This window comes from Protopterus annectens, chromosome 7.part0, assembly GCF_019279795.1.
Source record: "Protopterus annectens isolate FY-2018-M chromosome 7.part0, PAN1.0, whole genome shotgun sequence".
Lineage (NCBI taxonomy): Eukaryota > Metazoa > Chordata > Ceratodontiformes > Protopteridae > Protopterus > Protopterus annectens.
In genome coordinates this window covers 161,642,432-161,650,336 of record NC_056739.1, presented here as the reverse complement: position 1 = coordinate 161,650,336, position 7,905 = coordinate 161,642,432, and positions in this window count along the sequence as shown.

Sequence of the window (7,905 nt, the reverse complement as noted above, 5' to 3'; positions counted from 1 at the left end):
TATTGTTATGGTAATATTTTATACAACTGTACTATATATATATATATATATATATATATATATATATATATATATATATATATATATATATGGGTCTACTTCACATGATCGAACAACCAAATGTTCGACTTTCATATGGCCGAGACCATATGACCAAACATCTGAATGTTCAAAAATGTTAAAATAAAATAAATAAATAAAAAAACTGATATTTTGTGTTTTTTTTTAAGTTTGGTGCAATTCTAGACTTGTTATATTTAAGTTTGAGGGTGTTGGGTTGCAGGGGGGCTTGCTGCAAAACACTTTATTTTGTAGTCTACTATGTTTTTTTTTTTTGTTTTTTTTTTTTTTTGGTGAAGTGAGGAATCTCTTTTATTTTTGTCAGTTTTTTACAGTATTTTGATGTCCGTTATTATCATACATACACTAAGATTTATCCATGCATCGTATAGCTGAGAACACTAGTGTTTCACAACAAAAAAAAAAAATGTTTTCCGGTTGAAGCCTTTCTATTAAACATGCTCACATTCAAGCTTTAAACAACATTTATTGTCTACCGCTGCAAAAATTCTATTCATGAGAGATACACGTTGCAGTCTAAGAAGTCAAAGTAGTTTAGAGCTACAAAAGCCTTCATATATCTTAAATTCCACTGAAAAGATTTTACAGATCTGCTCCTACTTTATGGAATAGCCTGTCTATGGAAATGCAATCAGTCATTGAGATCTCTTTATTCTGAAGGCAGCTAAAAACACATTTCAAGGAACAGTATAAATACAAATGCTTCTAGGATGCAAGTTAAGTTAACCAAATAGTTGTTTACAGCTGATAATAATCCCTGCAATATGAGCAAAACTGATGATTTTTGACGTTTACAGTTTGATAATTATACTGCTTTTTCAGTACAATGATAGTATATCTAATACTAATTTGTGTTTGTCTTTTTGTATATATTTTAAGGTCATTTTATATCTAATATGTCTGTCTATGTAATCTTTTTGTGCTGTCATTGCCTGTTGGCCTGGGTTGTAGCTGAAAAGGGTCTTTAGACCAGCCCACACAGTCAGTTAACAAAATGAGTAATTATTTCTATCTATCTATCTATCTATCTATCTATCTATCTATCTATCTATCTATCTATCTATCTGTCTCTGTCTGTCTATCGATCTATCTATCTATCTATCTATCTATCTATCTATCTATCTATCTATCTATCTATCTATCTATCTGTCTGTCTATCTAGTCATATACCGGATCCATTCAAGTGGTCTATTACTTGTGGGTTTATAGATAAGTACTATGCTAGCTGCCCTTGAGGGTCATTTTAAGCCAAGTCAATTTTCCTTTTTTCTGCTTGAAATAACCTATCCCATTTGACTATAGATTGGCCTTACCCATCCCATGGTCAATAATTATAAATAATGAAAATAACTGAGATCATACAAAGATAATTTGAGGGGACCCACTCATAGGATAAAGCATTTAGGAGCTGCCTCTGTCAATTAGTAGCAAAGGGCGCAGTCCTGGAGTACATTTTCTGTTTCCCTGGCTACCACAGATCTAAGTGATGCTTGAAAAGGGACAGGGATAAACTTTGTTTTGTGTGGATGGGGAGTCTGTTCCACAGCAGAGGTATTCTGTGCTCAGTATGCCTGTCCCAACAAACCATCCTTTTGATGTTGCAGAAGAGGTTTTATCCCTAAGCCAAGTATTTCTGATGCCATTTGACTTGCTGATGTGCAGCAAATCCATCAGTAATGGGTCAGAGGATGACTTGTATGCCAGACACAGGTCACCTCTTAGCGGCCTGGAGGATACCAAGTACAGTGACAGGGTTTTATGTCTCTTCATGTAGGATGTTGTTTAGGCCTTGTGTCCTTTTAGTAAGGTATCTATGTGGGCATTCTAGTTGTTGCATGTGTCGGTACAGATACATGCCAAAGGGGAATTTTATTCAATGATTGACCTAATGGGGGCTATGTAAAGTGACACAATGGCATCACTAGATCTAAATACAATCCCTTTGTTTATAAGTTGTGTAATCGAAGGACTTTCTTACAACAATAGACACATGTTGGTCAAAAGCTAGGTCACTGCCAACATACGTTCCCAAGTCCTGAACAACCTGGTCACCTCTTAGAGACATATTGTCAATGTAGTAGTTCCCTGGGGGTTGATGACTTCCCAAAGGATACAATAATGCATTTTTTGACATTTAGCTTCAGTCCATGATTTTTGCACCAGTTATTTATTTAAGACAAACCTCCTGCAGGATAGCTAAATTATTGGGGGATTCAATGACTGCTCCTAGCATGCAGTCAATTGCAAATTTAGTCATCCAGAGCCTTTTGGTATTGGCTTTTACTTCAGAAAAGTAGATACAAACAGGAAAGGTCCCAGCACAGAACCCTGGGGGACTCCACCAGTGACAGGTCTCTTTGTGGAGGTAACTTCTTCTATTTTGAATATCTACATCTAATTAAAGGTGACATAACAATTGATGAAATTATAGTTGATTTAATGATAGCCTCTAGTTCATTTTACCAGTTGTAACTCTAATAATAACAAAAGTTTATGATTTTGTGATCACTGGTATTAGTTTTCCATTAGATTTATAATATTGCAGTTTGCTTTATAACATTGTGCTGGATTATGGGAGCTAGTGATGCACGTCAAGTGCTTTTCTTCCTTTCCCTTCACTACAGTGCAATCGTGGAGCTTTTACATGTAAGTTAGTGGGCGTGGGGATAAATTCCTTATATGGGGGGTGCTGTGAACCCCCCTCCCCCACAAAATAAATAAATAAATAAAAACAATATTGTCTGCTTTTCATTTTTAATGCTTTTTGAGTTATACTGGATTACATGAAGTTTGTTTAGATCAGTTGTGTTAGATCATCTGTGCTTAGACATTCTGTCTTTATATCAAGTGACATATACTCATATATTACTTATTGAAAAGGCAAAATAATGAAACTTAAAATGACACCCAAACTTGAAACAGCACAATAAAATGAAAACAATCATTTTTTTTTTGCAAGGGAGGCAAGCTCTGTCACCCCCACACCCCCGTACCACCTCTGAGATTGCATAATGGTGAGGAAAAGGATAAACTTCCTTACCCCACTATACAGTGACCTCATGTTAAAACACATCACAAGCAGTAGCACACTGCTTGAGCAGAACAGATCTGATACAAAGAAATGATCAATTCAGTCTCAAGGAAATGAAGCAATGACCAGAAATTCTGTACCCTTTATAAATATATATATATATATATATATATATATATATATATACACACACACACACACACACACACATATATATATATGTGTGTGTGTGTGTGTGTGTGTGTGTGTGTGTGTGTGTGTGTGTGTACATATACATATATAATATATATATATATATATATATATATATATATATATATATATATATATATATATATATATATATATATATATATATATATATATATATATATATATATATATATATATATATATATATATATATATACATAAAGGGCACATGTTACATACTAAGGAATAGATAAAGTAGTAGGGTCTGATTTGACAATAACACATAGACACAAGATTCTTACTAAAAAAGAAAGAATGTGGATTGTAAATTTAGGAGCATTATTCAAACCAGGTTTGAATGAACATTGGTAAATTAATAAGTATTAATAATTCCTTTTGCCACTGAGACTTTGTACCTTAAATTGTGGATTTTTTCCAAAGTTGAATTTATTTATTAACCTTTGGTGGAACAATGGAGTGAACTAAAGGGAAGAGTAATGTGCATATATTTAAAAACAAAAGCTTTCTAATGTGTATAATGCTTGATTTATATCGGGTGGCACAAGTGTACTGTTTTACTGGAATACAGCTTTAAGAACAAGTGTATAAAGGATGGGCTTCCTCTTTCTGGAAGTATGCACTGATGACGCCATGAGGCGAAATCTTGGTTTGTTGGGTGTGGCGGAACATGTCTGCCATTAAAGAATGGAATGGCACTTTCCTGAGTGTTGTGTTTTTTATTTTAAGTTATTTTAGCCTATTTGGGCTAAATATACGGTGCTGGAGATTAGTGTGGTTTATATACATACACACACACACACATATATATATATATATATATATATATATATATATATATATATATATATCTATACACACACACACACATATATATATATATCTATATATCTATATATATATATGTATATATATATATATATATATATATATATATATATATACACATGTGTGTGTGTGTGTATTTTATATATATATATATATATATATATATATACACACACACACACACACACACACACACACACACACACACATATATATATATATATATATATATATATATATATATATATATATATAAACAAAAACAACAACAAACAAAACAAAATGGCAGTGTTAATAGTACTATAAGGTAAGTAAAGGATATATGCCCTTTTCCCCAGTGTAGTGCAATCCCGGAGTTAGTATATATAGTTTGGGGGGTGTGGGGGGCACTGGCCCCTACATTGGGTGGTGTGGGTGGTGTAGCCTCCCACCTAATTTGGTTTTATATCATCCAGTGTCTGTTAATAAGGCAATTAAGCAGTTTTTAACTTTAGAAAGAATTAGATGTTATGTGATCCTATCTCGCCTACATTCTGACTGATGGGTTCGGAGCCGATCCCTCGGCTCCGACTCGGCACGCTTATGCCAAAGAGCGAAGTCTCTAATTGGCTGAGCTTACTATATCCCAGGATGCACCACTACCAGTCCCCCAGATCTCGTTTGCCGCTAACCTGCGAAGACGTGGTCTCGAGCTGGCTGAGCTGAGTAGTTATTTAACTAACTTTTTCTGTCAGTTTTTTGCTGTTTTTGTCCCAAAAAGCTGTTTTAACGGCTATTCTTCTACATTGTTGTGTGTTTGGTTGGATTTGTTGAAAACTTTTGTTGTGTGATTGGGTTGAGTTTGGTAGGCCCCCTTCATCCAGGGCCTTCCCGGTCAGTCAATCCTCCTATAACTTACATATAGAGCAAAAGGCTTTAAATATTTTTATAGCTCTGTTTGTTCTTACAGGGTTTTCAAAGTTCCCTGTCATTTGCGCTCTTAAGCGATAACTGTAAGGGGTGTCATCAGTAAGTCAGAAATTGTTTTTTTCCTGTCAGATACTGAAATTCTCTATAATGTCTCAGAATCCTAGGCCTTCGGGCTTTAAAAAATGTACAAAATGTAGTTTCAAGATGTCCATTACGGACGATCACTCGCTCTGTGTGTATTGTTTAGGTGCAAAACACTTACAGGAGTCATGCAGCGTATGTCACGCTTTTTCCTCAAGGGTCCTCCAGGAGAGGAAAAATAAATTGATTCTTAAGGGGTTAATTAAACCTTCTTTTGAAGAAGCCTTGGCATCCTCTCCTTCTCCGGCTAAAAAGAAAAGGGCGTCGGTTCCGACCAGTCCGTCGGATCCGACCGCTAAGAGGCATAGGCAGGCCTCTCCTTCGGCTCCAAGGACTTCGGAGCCGAGGTCGGAACGGTCTGCCTCGATGCCACCAGTATTGACTCCTCTGGCTTCGGAGCCGATGGCTGGGGCATCGAGGCGGGTCACCTTCGTCGGCTCCACTGGTCTCGGAGCCGACAAGGGTCGCCCGCTCAGACACTTCCTCCTCGGCGCCGAAGTCCACCTCGGCACCGATGGAATCTGGTGTATGTATTCCTTCGGCGCCGATACTCATCGAGTCACCTCGGAGCCGGTCCCCTAGCCCTTTGGGGCCGTTGGAGAGGCCGTCTCAAACCCGTTCTGTTTCCTCTCGGTCTTCGAGGATGTCAGATTCTGATATAGACAGGGTGCTCCAAAGACTGTTCCAGTCCCCAGTCTTCCAAAAATTTGTTTCGGTTCCGACCCAGTTGGCTTCGGAGCCGATGACCCTGGCCCACCCCATTGCCATTCCTCCTCCGACTGCTTCGGCTCCGTCGGAGCAGGTGCTGTTGGAGCCGGTGGAGATCTTAGGGTCGGCTCCGACCCTTACTCCAACCCGGGCCTTCAGGTCCGAGTTTGGTACGCGGACTTCTTCGGCTGGACCCGGGGGTGATGTTTCGGGACCTATGCTTTCGGTTCCGAGCCTCCCCCTCAGTGCTTCGGCTGCGGGACTTCCGTCAGCCATCACGGCTCCGGGGACCGGACACTCCCAGGATTCTGGGGGTCCGGCTTTCAGAGCCATGAGGAGTGCCTTGGCCAAGTCCTCTTCGGTCATCTCTCCGGCTTTACCGGCACCTTCCCTGGGCGTGGAGACTGGGTCTTTGGCAGTTCCCCTGTCCGTAGTCAGCGGAGCCCCGGGGCCTGAGGTTACCCCCATTGGGGGTTCCCCTCCTCCTGAGGGTTCTTCGGAGTTGTCTTCGGAGGAACCCCCAAGGAAGAGATCGTGCAAGAGGAAGCACGTGGACTCCCCCGAGTCTATTACATCAGACACTGATCTTGATGATGCAGAGGGGTCCCCGAAGTCGTCCTCGGATGATGTCTCATTTGCAGACATCTTAGAGATCCTCAAACAACGAGGTGGCTGGATATCCAAACCCCCCTCTGCTGCTGAGTCAGTGCTCCTCAAGGCCTTTGGGGCTCAGCCCTCCGCCTCCTGGGTGTCTCCGCCTTCGACGATCTTCTGGATTTAGTTTGTCGAAGGCGTGGGAACACCCAGCTACCGTGGAACCAGCTCCTTCTCGTCCAAATAACTTTTTGTCTGCTCCCCCCGAGAAGGAGTTCCTCACTAAAGGCGTGGCTGTAGATGCCATGGTGGTGGCATCTGCTACACAACAGGACGTGGCAGAGGCTTCAACGTCCGTCCATCCTCCTAATAAGGAGTCTAGGAGTATGGACAGGTACGGGAAGCGCACCCTGACTTCAGCGGCCTTTACTTTAAGGTCTCTGAATTATTTGGCACATTTTACCAGGCTTCAGAGGGATCTGGTCAAGGAGTTGTCAGATTCCCTCTCGAGTAACCTACCTGAGCAGCTAGCCCAGTCGGTTAGCTCTCAGTTGGCTATCCTTATGTCAATTTCTAACTCGTCCATGAGGCTCATTTCCTATGCGGCCGAAGGGGCGGTAGAGCGGCAGGCACAGGTGTGGCTCTCACGGAGACAAGCCTGGCTCCGCTTGTGTCAGTTCTTGGAGACCTTCAAGTCTTCCTTCACGACGCTCCCTTTGATGGGTCCTCCTTGTTTGGACCCAAGGTTAAAGACACCCTTACCGCTGTGAGCAAGAGGGAAAAACTTTATCTGCCGTAGGTGCCGTTATTCCACTCCCTTCGGCCTTACCCCAAGGCTAAAGGAGGGGAAAATGTGGTTCCGCAAATCTCGTAAGTTTTTCTCCCAACAGCAGGAAGATTCCCTTCCAGAGGCAGAGGACGGGGAAATTTTTCAGGGAGACGCCGTCCCAGAGGCGGCAGAGGGCCCCGCAATTCTGGAGACCGCGAGTCCTTTCGTGGCTCTTCAGCCTCCCACACGTCATGAGGGATTGCCCGGCTGTGCTGCTCGGAGCCAGTCGGGTGTCGTTGCCAAGCACCTAAAAGCCTGGGAGTCAATCACTCAGGACAGATGGGTGCTTCGGATCATTGCCGGAGGTTACACCATCCCATTCACATACTCGCCCCCACCGTCCAAAAGAATCCCGGACCCACCACCCAGTCAAAGGGAAATGGCAGCCGCAGAAGCTTTAAAGCTGCTAGAAAAAGGAGTCATCCAACCGGTCCCCACAGACCAAATCGGATCAGGAAATTACTCCAGGTTCTTTTTAGTGCCAAAAAAGACAGGGGACCTGAGACCAATATTGGATCTCAGCAGACTGAACCAATCCGTCACGAAATCCAAATTCCGAATGGTCACATTACAA